We start from the raw sequence: 13,429 nt of genomic DNA on the forward strand, positions 1-13,429 counted from the left end.
ACTGTCCCAGGGCAGGACAAAGACTGATATGTCTGGGATATTTCTTCTCTGTGAAAGATAGTGAGCTAAAGACTCTGGGTAAGTCTCTCGTAACCAGGACTAATGTCTGGCAAAGGGAATCCAAGGACCCCCTTGTTAATTTGCATATTTAAGTAACTTTTGGTCTCACCCTAAATTACTAGGGGAATCCAGATATGGACCCCTTGCTCACTATTCTTAGATAGGCACAGCTCCTCCCTACTGATGAGGTCCAACCAGACCGAAACACGTGTCTGGGGATGCTGTTGGTACTCTTGTTCAGAGGAGAATTGCCTAGCATTTCAGTGCTGGACTGCCCCAGGGCAGGACAAAGACTGATATATCTGGGATATTTCTTCTCTGTGAATGATAGTGAGCTAAAGACTCTGGGTTAGTCTCTCGTAACCAGGACTAATGTCTGGCACAGGGACTCCCAGGACCCCCTTGTTAATTTGACTTCAGTGTTACCATCCAAAATTGTTTGCCTCCTATAGGTCCAGCAAACACCAAGCCGTACTGATGGGTCCTTTCCAATCCAAATGACTCCCAGTCAAATGTGGGGTCCCTAAATGTTCTATCCACACCCAATCATCTTTAACCTCTAAATGGAACCTCCATTCATCAATTCACTGACAACTCCCAGCTGTACGTGCAGGTCAAGGGCACCCGGGTCATCACCCTTCTCTGTGAGTGAATGGCCACAATCCAAATCTGGATTTCACATTGTGGAATCAGAAGAAATACAATATTAAGGCTTTTACACCATGCAAGAGGAAAATACACCGACACGGGCTTGTAAAGATTCCCAGAATCTTTATTACAAAACTGAACAGTTATAGAACAAAGTACACAATTAGCTATTTGACTGTCAATACGTCATAGAGACCACTAGCAGGGTTCAATGTGAGCAGTGAGCAGGATTTGCTAGCTGGACATCAGCGTATTTATACAGTTTATTATAATGATGTCCAGCCTCCTGCAGGTTAATCATGTACTGGGCTAGGGTCGCGACAGGTTCGTTCCTAATTTACATATCTCATGCATGCGGTTTACTTTTTAATACATTTACTAACAAACATTATTATTCTCTAGTTTAACGTTACACTCTTTACACATTGCTTCAATACAGATCAAACAAATGTTTTGCATGTCGTATTTGGATAGCATTATTGTTCTTGTATACTTGTAGGTTAACATTGCTGATTCAAGTAATCCCCTGATCCCAAGGTCAACTAAGGACAAGGTCTACATGACCTTACATGTAGCCTGAAGGCAGGTTGGACATTAACTCTCCTACAGAGGTTGAAGAGGTTAAGGCAAGAACAAGAGCACACGAGACGGCCATTTTAGACTACAGGGTGACTTTGTACAATAAACTAAAATGGCGTCTTTAACCTAAAATGGAGGCTTGATTCACTTGAGGTCACAACCTTGTACTACGAATTTCCTCGCAAAGCGACTGGGCATAGGCCAACATATACAATGAGGATGAAAGAATATTATATCAGTTCTAACAAGCCCTCCTTTTGGCCTATGCCAAGCGCTAAACTACCTTCAATCACTTTGCGACTAACTCCACATTTCAACATCTATACATCCCGAATCATTGTCGGACATATCTACTGCCATTAGATCAGACACCAGAGTTTCTTTCAACACATACTCTTTGGAAACCTTTTCTGGGGCGTATATTTTATGCCCTAATACACTTGTTGCTTGCGCGCAACACCCCCCTAATACTGAACATATACTAGGCAGACACTGTATACAACAACAAAGGAATAGAAAACTTCCCAAGATAATCAGCAGGGCCGAAAACAACTTCCATCCCCAAGATCGTAAGAGGTCCCAAAACCATGCACTAAGTTCCCAGTTTCCCTCAGGAACATGCACTTCTGAACTAAGAACATGTAGATTTTGGATAGCCCTAAAGATCATTGGAGAGGAGTCTGGACGTAAACGCAGCAAGCAGACCCCACTAATTTACATACTCCTCCACGCTCGGCCAAAATGACATCTAATGGCATCCGGTTGTGAAGAGCCACTAATCTTATCACTTTCTGTTCTAACGTCATAATATAGAGTATGTCAGTGGTCCGGTTGATGGTTCTCTCCAATAATCTCGCTAGTCCCCTGATATCTTCTGAATTCGTAATTTGCCCGAAAAATGGCACAAAGGATTTCATGATGTCCCTAGAGTTTGCGCTGGAGTATCCCCTTTCACACCTCGTCGTGGACGAGTTTTCGAAATGTCTGCAGTACTGGCAATAAATACCCCAGGTAATAGAATCCCTAAATAAAAGGTTCCTTGCCAATCCCTGGGCAACCATGGAAATGCCACATTACCGCAAACAAAATAGACAGGTTCGCCTACGTACAGAGGTCTGTTCTCACTAATCAAATTTGCAATGTTGGCGCACTTTCTAAAATTACCCATTGACCGTGTTCCATTCCTCTGTATGCAGAAGGATGCTGAATCAGGGCTATGATTAACAGAATAAGATGGAGGCATGGCATCCCTATTGCCTATAGGAGCCATTTTGAAAGAGATTAAAGACTGAAAAGGACGAGACAATCTATCAGAGGGCCTAACAGAAGCAACGTTTGGCGTACTTCTATTTGCAAAAAGCGAGCATCCCAGGGGCAGCTTGTGGGATGTTTTTATCCATGCATCCAAGCCCTACCTCAAAAACTGTACAGTACTGACATGGAAAACATCATGATGGCCAGAGCTTCCCAGAAAATGCACAGGGAAATGCATGAAGAATAGGCTGCCACTCATTTTTGCCGATGTTATTGGCACAGAAGGACACTGCCTAAAACCACCATTGGACTACCCACACCGTAGTCTGAAACAATTGGGAATGGCAATGCTGATTGCCAAAAGCAACCTAGAATTGTGGGGAATTCATTTCTTAAATCCCAAAAATGGTTGCAGTACCAGTACTCACCACTATCAGAAAGCCGGTGTTTTAAAACCACCAGATTTTATGTAAAACTGAATAGATGAACCCAAAGCATGCCAAAGAAAGACTTACTGAGAGGTGGATCCAATGTAAAGTTATATTCTGAAGTGACTTGAAGGTTTATAACAAGACTGGCTGAGCTGTGGATTTCAGCAGTTTAAGTGAATTTGGACTGAAAGACACTAAAAATCTAAATGTTTAAAAGAAATGAGTGACCTACTTTTGAGTGTCACATAGGTTGCAATTGTTTAAATGTCAAAGTTTTAAACTTAGAATCAGCATTCTAGCTGCATATGTAAAAAATTGTTAGTTATTTGAATGCAGAAAACTGGGGAACAGAAATGACATGTGGCTAAAAACTGGCTTAAAGAGATTCCAATTTTGCCTGGCAACTACCCCCATCAGGAGTGAAACTTGATTCACAAGTAACTTCCCAGGCCTGGCTGTTTCCTGCTGGCCACACTAAGGATATGCCATCTCTCTGATAATTGAATTAAGGGGAGCCCCCACAGAATACAGGAGCTCTGAACAATGCAACCCCCTTCACCCAGGCAGATGGTTTATTGCAGATGTCGTAAAACAGCTTCCTCTTGGCAGAAGCTGGGAGGGGCAGGGTCTCTGAGCTTGGCAGAAACTGGAAAGACTGGTTTCTGTACCATGTGACCTGAAAAGACACACCCCTGTAGCCAGAATATGGTTTTAGAAAAAGATGAATAACTCATAGTACGGACTTGTGAAAATTATTTAAATGATACCATGATGCTTAAAATGTATGCATGTTAAAAATCTGACACTTCATCAATTAATGTCCATACCCCTTGCGCACATGTGTATAAATTTGGGGTAATGTCCGATATTGCGAAACCAGTTAAAAAGTGCAAATGTCGCCATTTCTGAATGCAAGCTCCCAGGAAGAGCAGATTTGGACAGAGTATACCCCATGTGACATGTGATGGGGGCATATGATTTAAAACAATATGTACCTCTGCAAATATGTATTTGGTTCAAATCTAGATTTGTGTGCAAGTTGACAGGAGGAGTGGACTTTCTGCAGGCTGTAAAATGACATCACTCTGACAGAACTTAGCTCCCCCAATCAGGGGAGAAATGAAAGCTTGACCAATGACAAGTGAGAGGGGCAAGTTTAGTTATGACCAACGCACACACCCACATTCTAAACAGATAAAAGCAGACAGTCAGGACAGATAGGGACCTTCAAATCCATTTGCTGTGGGACGCTCTGCCGGGAAAATCCATACTTTACCTCCATCCACATCCAGAGATCCAGATTTCAAATCTATCAATATCCAGAACCACAGAGAGAGAGAGCTGACCCAGATCACTGTGAAGTGCCGAGACCAGACCAGAGTCCAGTCTAAAACCTGACCAGATCCGTGGCGAGGCCCATTCTATTTCTAAATATATTGTGAGTACATAGCAAAACTGTGCAGAACCAATCTCTTAGTTAAAATAATATAATTCAATCTATTTTAATCTAAGTAGAACTGCCTCCTAACTGTCACCTGTCATTTTCTAGTTGCTAGCTGTCACTTGTCTTTTTGAACTTTAAAATTTCAAATCTGAAAAACGACCTTTACCATATCGCTCATATCTCCGTGACCGTTTGTCTTAGAGACTTGCAGTAACTTTCATCTGGAAGGTGAGATCCTAGGCTGTCCTAGGACCCCAAAACGATAGTGCTAGTCCTTGTAGTTCCTCTGTAATCGCGAAAAACGCACTCGCGAATTTTGCCGCGATTTGCAAATTTCGCCACGTTTGAAAACAGCAGTTTTTTTTTGCTTTCCTTGCTAAAAATTCGTTTAACCTGCCAATCATCCCTGAATTATTGCTAGAGTGAGCCTGGACTAATATTAACTTGACACCACTCACCCTGAACCTCTAGAGGGAATTAAAAGCATTTTGGCATATTTTTCACTTCATTGCCAGCACATGTAAAAGCATTTTGTGCCTGTGTTTCCAACTTCTGTAGTCTAAGCTTGCTGGGGTGAACTGAATTACATTTGATTGCATTTCTGAGAACTGTGTGCTTTCCTTCCATTTCCTTGCATTGCATAAAAGGGGGGAGGGAATTGCCAGAGAAAAGTGATTACATTGTTTTGTTGAAATCATATTGAGTATTTTCTGTATTGCATTTTCATTCAACATTACATCCATCTGAACTTATATAAAGTATTCTCTACCACCTTATTCTTCTGTTCCTATTCACAAGTGTGCTAGTGCCAGACTATCCATTATTGATTACTGCTCAGATTCAGTGTGATATTCAATTATTAATTTATTCTAAAGCGTGATATATATATATATATTGTTTAAATTATCAAATAAACCTTTAAACTTGCAAAACAGAACTACTTCTTGGCTCAGTGGGGTCAGGAGGATTCCAAGAGAGGGGTGTTATATAGGGGTAGTCATCCAGAACGCATGAACTGGACATAAAGATATATCAATAAGGGTTTCCATTCAGTATCCCAGACTAGGCATTGACTTAGCTGTAGTGTTGAATTGAATCCTCTTACAATCAAAACATGTTTTTCAAAACTATTCAAATTTGTACCATCAAAGTTCCCTGACATGCTGTCATTCCATCGGCCAGAGAATAGTGCTCTAAGAGAAGCGTAACAGGCAGTTGTCAAAGGTAAAGGATGAATATACCAACATAGCCCCTTATCCCCATGTTGCGGTAGATGTGAACAGATCCAACAATTGGCTCTATTTAAAATTGCATGAGTGGCATTCATAATTAACAAAAGGGTATTATTCTGATAGTTCCGTCTATGCGAAGAATCTCTAGGCGATAAAGTATGCAATTGCACGGAAGGAGTGGGGAAAACAGATACATTTTCAATAGGTAAAAAGTCCTCTAGTGGATATGCTTCCTCCAGATACCATAACCCAAAACCAACAGTTACTAAAAATCCAGTTATTATCACAAAAAGGCAACAATACACTTTGGGGGTCCCCTTACATGCTTGATCATTGTCTCTGCTAGTCACATATTTATCTAAAAGTTCGGGACGAGCAGTAGCGGGTGCAGGCATTGTAGTCTTCAATCGAACAAACACCAATTGTTAATTTGCTGGCGATTCCAGTCGCGCGTCTTCTTAATGTCTTTCCCACAACCGTTAGCCAACAGAATCCTTCCGTACAGTCGGGCCAAAAGACAAGCCCTCAAATGATTTTCTCAATCGCACAGTCAGACCGTGCTGTACGTCTATTTCCTTTGACGCAAATTATATTTCACAGTTTCTGGTGAGAACAAAGTGTCGTCACTTCCTCCTGGAGGTGGCGAGTGAACGGAAATGGGATCAGAAAAGGATTGATCCGGAAGTTCCACTGTTGGAGAGTGCAGAGACAAGATGGCCATTTTGTCTGGCCTTGCGAATTCTGGAACGGTCTCCGATACCCTCTTGTCGATTGTTGCTGTTTCAGGCACGTTAGTTACAGCTGTGGGAAGGGATTCTGTGTCTTCTGTATCATATGGCACGGGCTGCGGGATCCGTTTGGTGTGCGTCGCATGGGTCCAGTTCTTACGACCCGCTACCCACACAGCAGTCTGAGTGACTAGCAGGACTTGGTAGAGACCCCTCCACCGGGATGCAAGGCAAGACAACCTCTCAAAAACCTTTGTGAGGATCCAGTCCCCGGTCATAGACTGTGACCAGGACCCTCGTAGCTTACAGGTAATGCCTCTCGCACCTGCTGATAAATTGAAAACAGATTTTTAGTCAACTGGTTACAGTAATCTGAAAGAAGCACATTTTCTGTATCCCGCAATGAACTGCTTTTTGGCAAACCCCAAATATTAGCAAGGCTCCCATTACCACCTCAAAGGGAGAGAGCCCAGTCCTACTTTGAGGGGTTGTTCTTATCAACGGCAACACGATTGGTAAGGCGTCCGGCCATTTTAACTTGGTGCCAGCACACGTCTTAGCGAGCTTGTTCTTTATAATGCCGTTATGCCTTTCCACTAATCTTTGGGCATGTCTGGCTGAATGGAACCGTTTATCAATCTGTAATCCTTTGCATATTTGTAGGATGTGGCCCATTATCCGACCAGATGACTCTTGGCAGCCCGAACCTAGGAAAAAACTCTTTCAATAGAGTTTTTGCCGTGGTTTTGGCCGTTGCATCTCTAACCGGGAAGGCCTCAACCCACTTACTAAAGGCACAAATGACAACCAACACATATTTAAGATTGTTACAACGTTCCATTTCAATAAAATCAAAGTGAATAACTTCAAAAGGAACAGAAGGTGGAGCGAAACTTCCTCTAGGAGTCGAGGTACCTTTTCCTACATTGTGCTGCAAGCAGACCATGCACCCTTGGACAAAGCGCTCTGCAGTTTTGAAATTCTTATCATTGGCCCATACACTGTGTAGCATTTTAGTCAATTTACGCGCACAAACATGTGTCAGACCATGAGCCATAATAACCATCATTGTAATGTAGGCATCAGGGAGTAACCATTTTCCTTCAACATTGTCCACCCAACACCCATCATCATCCAGTCTCCCTGCACCCTCGATCCATCTCTATGGTAGCATCTGCTTGAATGTCTTTTACAGAATCGATACTTTCACCCAAAGTGCAAATATTTATAGTTTCTCTTACAGCATACATTTCTGAACTAAAATCAGTGGCAGTTTGTTTAGCTATCTGATCAGCGAAAGCATTCCTACATCACCTGTAACCTTTTGATGTGCTGCACATTTTATAATAGCTAACTGAACAGGGAGTGTGAGTGCTGAAAATAATCACACTATTAAAGTGCCATGCTGAATTTTCGTGCCGTGCAAGGTCAAGAACCCTCGTTCTTTCCAAAGTCTACCGAAGATGTGAACCACCCCAAAAGCATACTGACTATCGGTATATATATTTACTGTAAGCCCTTCAGAAAGTTCACAAGCTCGATTTAACGCTATAATTTCTGCGGCCTGCGCGGAATTATGCATAATTCTTTTGGTTTCCACAATCGTGCTTAAAGTAGTGACGGCATAAGCAGCCGTGGATGTACCGTTCGGAAGTTTAAAACAAGAGCCATCACAAAATAGCTCTCCTTGTGGGCTATTCAAAGGCGTGTCTTTCAGATTGATTCTGCCTTTAGTCTCTTTTTCTGTCACATAAAGGCAATCGTGTGACGTTTCGTCACCATCAACAATATCTTGCGGGACAGGAAAAAGTTCAGCCGGATTTAATACACAACACCTCTGAATTTGAATGTGGGGGGCAAACAAGATTAGTTCATATCTTGTCAATCGTGCCGAAGTGAGGTGTTGCGTTTGAGTTCTATTCAATAAAATATCTACAGAGTGAGGTACCATTAGGGTTAACGCATGACCCAGGACCATTCCCTCACTCTGTTTTACAGACGCAGCAGCAGCAGCAACAGCTCTCAAACATCTCGGCAAAGCGCATGCAACAGGATCAAGGGCGGATGAGAAATAGCCGCATGGCATATTCTTCCCTCCATGTTCCTGCGTTAACACAGCCAAAGCACATCCATCACGTTCATGCACATACAACACAAAGGCCTTGTCATAATTCTGAGTTCCTAAAACCGGCGCTGAAAACAGCGCGGTTTTGAGCAAATCAAATGCTGTCTGGTGTTCCAAAGTCCATGGCAATAGCAAAGAAATGCCCTTCTTTGTCAAAGCCAGCATTGGTTTAATCGTTAACGAAAAGTTAGGGATCCATATTCTACAGTAAGAAGCAATACCTATCAGGACTCTAACTTCCTTCTGCGTATTTGGGACAGACATGCCAGAAATAGTCTTTATTCGTTCAGGTGTCAAATGTCTTCCATCCTATGACAGGAGATAGCCTAAATAGGCGACCTCCAGACAACAATATTGGAATTTTTTGAGTGAAGCTTTATGGCCATGTTTCGCTAGATGACAAAGCAACAACACGGTGCCTTCTTTACAGGCACTCTCAGAATCAGCAGCCAAGAGGAGATCATCTACATACTGTAGTAACCTGCAAGTAGTAGGCAACTCGAGAGTATCGAGCTCCTCTTTCAATGCCCTACTATAAATACTTGGACTCTCAGTGTACCCTTGTGGTGCGCGAGTGAATGTGAACGAGCGTCCACCTAGGGTAAACGCGAACAAATACCTGCTATCCTTGTGTATAGGAATACTGAAAAACGCGTTTTTAAGATCAACAACGCTAAAATGAGCGGCAGAAGCCGGAATCATGGTTAGTATCATTGTAACATCAGGTACAATAGGAAATTGAGGAGCCACAATTTTATTAATAGCACGTAAATCAATTATGAAACGAAAGGGAATCGCATTATCACCTTTTTTGTATACTGGCAAAATGGGGCTGTTACATAGGCTACCCTTAATTTCCTCAATTACCCCACGATGTACAAAATCAGAAACTATACATTTCAAAGCCTGCTAGTCTTCAACTGAGATCTTAAATTGCGGGATGCGAGGCAATTTTACTCCATGTTTCAGAATGATTTTAGCAGGTTCAATTTGATGAATGTCCACATCATTATCATCAATTGCCCATAAGCATTCTGAAACATTACTGAATTCTGGCGGTAAAGGTTGTGTCAAAAACTGAGAGGCGAGTGGTTGCTGAGGTAAAACTGTTAACCGAACTCCGCCCGGAGAACAATGTATTACTGCATGCAATGCCTTCAACAGATTTAACCCCAGCAAGTTCTCCCCACAGTTTTTGGTAAGTAGAAATGGACACTGTTCCGTGAAGGGACCCAGTGTTATCGGTACCGGCAAAGAGACCGGACAAACTACAGGTGTGCCTGAAAACCCTACGGAAACATTGGACTGCCCTGACAGGGGGATATTTGGAACCTGTGAATGATCAATGGAACATTTCTGTTCTCCCGTATCTACTAAAAATAGATGCTTCCTATTTTCCACCGCCATCTCAATGTGGGGGCCTTTCTGATGAACGGGAATAGGCGTCGGTTCCAAATCCTGCTTCGGGCAATCCTAGCGAAACAGAATATTATCAAAAGGAAGCTCTTTAGAGAAGTACGCGGCAGAAGGGTGATCAAAAATGTTTCTATTATCCACATTTGAAACTAGCTTATCTTGTGAAGGAGGTTGCTGTGATTCTGGTGCAAACTGACCTATGCCAGGGCCCCCTGCACCTGGGTGACCTCTGGATTGTCTACCCATGTTCCCAAATGACCTTTGCTGCAAGGTCAGACATTGTGCGCACCAGTGGCCTTCCTGTCAATTATAGGCACACTGGTTAATGGTTACCGGCACCAGGAGCGTACTTCCCTGTGGAAAGTACTGACCTCTAAGTTGATTACCCCCTCTAGGGTTTCTAACAATCTGTTGTAATAGGACTTTTGTTTTCAGGTCACCCTTTTTTTTCTCAAGTTTTTCCTTTTCATTATTCACACGATTTTCATAGTACTGAGCCATGTGCAGTACTTCTGATTGAGACTTCGCCTGCCAAGCGCTTTCGGAAGACATAATCTGTAACTGGATGTCAGGCAGCAATCCACGTACAAATTTGTCAACAAACAGCCTTTTCCCTGATTCTAAGTCTTGTCCACTGAAATCTGAAAATACCTGTTCAAACCGATTGAAGAAATCGGTAGCACCCTTAGACTTTCCTTGGACACAGGCCGTAAGCTTGTCCCAAATGATTCTTTTTTCAGGAACTATAGTTTTCAATTTTACAATAATCCTATCAGGCAAGTTTAATATCACTTGAGGCGGTCGCTCGCCAGCTGGTCTTTCTCTATCTAGCCTAACCATGTTATCCCATGTATCTCCTAGCCCAGGTACATCATTTACTGTCCTAATCTGTTTCCACAAATCAACTGGCAGGAGTACAGGAAATAATAAATCAATATCACTTAAGGTGAATACCGACGACTGTAAGACCGACTCTATTTCTTTATAGAACCCGGTTGGATTCTTTCTTACATCGGGAATAGATTGCTTTATGGTGTTCACTTCCTGTCTTGAAAACGGGACGTGAACAAACTGTGATACGTAATGTGCAGGAATTTCCCCAGCGAGTATACCTCGTGCGGCATCGGCCGCAATCTCTACTTTTGGGACAAATGTCGCAGGGACCTCTCTCATAGGCAACTGAGAAGAAGGCAGCTCCGAACGCTTACTATGCAACAGAGCCAGATCAAGCGCTAAGGCAGTCGAAGAAGTATCAACCGAAAAGGCTCTCTTATAAACAATCAACAATTCTGAGGGACAACAAATCTTTCATTTTACACACTCATTCTGCAGGTACTCTACCATAACCTGTATCACTTTCTTTTGCATTTCTAACGTATACTGACTATATGTGTCATATACTTCATCTTCATCCTTTGTACAAATTTGCGCTTCCTCACCTTTTAATTCACGGAGAGGAGAAAACCGTTTCTGTAAGTACATAATACCTAAACTACCACCATCTGCTTCCTCATTCTTTAACCCTTCCAACTTCTTCCTATACTCAAAAATCTTCTCGACATGCTTATATACTTTCTCCGCAGTATCTCTGGACAACTCTAAGGCGTTCAAATCCCGTAACCCTTGTGGGAAATCTACATTGTTTAATCTATTCCACATTATACTTAAATGAGTCCCTAATCCTTCAATAAAAACATTTTTCTCAGGAATACCTTTTAAATTTTCGAGTGTGGAAAAAACATCAGCTGTTCACCCTTCTCCATACAATGTTTAGCCCAAGCGATCAATTCATTCTTCTTTTCTGGGGACACAGTATTACGAGTCACAACCCTTGGTCTCGCTCCCTGGTCTACTACAAGCGATGCAGAATCACTTAGAAGAGGAAGAGTAGGCATATTCTGAATATCAACAGGTGGAGGCAAGGGGCAGGCAAAGGAGCGATGGCTGGAAGAACAACGGGAAAAACAACAGGGGGGACTGGAGGAACTACAGGAGGGGGAATAACAACTGGAAGGGGCAAAGCACAAGGAGGAGGGACGTACGGAGGTGGCGCGGAGGCACCGGGCTATCGTTCATGCAAAAGTTTATTAATCAATTCATCTGACGTATGAAAATCTTTTGAAGGGTAGATTTTCTGAATGCCTAATTGGAACGCCCTGTCCGTGTTCCTAACTGACTCTAATTGTTTATTTTGGTCATATAACCGTGCCTTTTCGACACTTGTCATATGTCTACGCATATGTTTCTCTCTACTCTTTTGTTGCTGCAAAGCTTCTGTTTTCCAACTATGCAATGCGTCAAATGCTGCAGGTCTAGCCTTTTTCTTTACTAATACAGACTCTAGATATTCTATACGAGGGATTTCAAAACTACCATTGCTTGGCCACCGAAGATTAGAATTATGTCTGGTCTGTCTGTGCCAAATGTCATTAAATGCTATACTACCAAAGCCTTTCTTACAGTACATAGTACATGCCGGCGACCCCTCCTGTGGTGCGGGTTTATCTTCCAAAGATTGTCTGTCGCTGCGGAATAATGCCCTAAAGCAGGCAGACAATTTCCCAGGCATATCAAAGTTCTGGTGTTACCTGGTCAAGTAATTGTGCTCGCGAGTACAATGCGCCAAATTCAAATAGTCAGGGTTAAATTAAGAATCGGGTCATGATTCACCTGACCAAAGGACTGGGAGGCCCGATCGGGTTACTAAGGACAATGCTAAGGGACCCACGTGTCTGGTGATTTTCGGCAAATTTACCCACCTCGATATATGGACCCTCGTCAAGACGTCGTCTCGGGCTACAGCTCACCGTTCAGGGATCGGATCGTGCAGTTTTGTCGAGGAATTCGCTTCTCGTCCAGAGTGGCCATTTCTGTTGGCACCGTCCGATCCCTGTCCGATAGCCGAGCCAACCTTCAATGAGACGAAGTCGATCTTGAGGGTCCCTATTCGGGCGCAATCTGTGGAATCAGAAAAAATACAATATTAAGGCTTTTGCACCATGCAAGAGGAAAATACACCGACACAGGCTTGTAAAGATTCCCAGAATCTTTATTACAAAACTGAACAGTTATAGAACAAAGTACACAAATAGCTATTTGGCTGTCAATACGTCACAGAGACCACCAGCAGGGTTCAATGTGAGCAGTGAGCAGGATTTGCTAGGTGGACATCAGCGTATTTATACAGTTTATTATAATGATGTCCAGCCTCCTGCAAGTTAATCATGTACTGGGCTAGGGTTGCGCCAGGTTCGTTCCTAATTTACATATCTCATGCATGTGTTTACTTTTTAATACATTTACTAACAAACATTATTATTCTCTAGTTTAACGTTACACTCTTTACACATTGCTTCAATACAGATCAAACAAATGTTTCGCAGGTCGTATTTGGATAGCATTATTGTTCTTGTATACTTGTAGGTTAACATTGCTGATTCAAGTAATCACTTGATCCCGAGGTCAACAAAGGACAAGGTCTACATGACCCTAACATGTAGCCTGAAGGCAGG

Source organism: Ambystoma mexicanum, chromosome 8 (assembly GCF_040938575.1).
Source record: "Ambystoma mexicanum isolate Mex_15411 chromosome 8, UKY_AmexF1_1, whole genome shotgun sequence".
NCBI lineage: Eukaryota > Metazoa > Chordata > Amphibia > Caudata > Ambystomatidae > Ambystoma > Ambystoma mexicanum.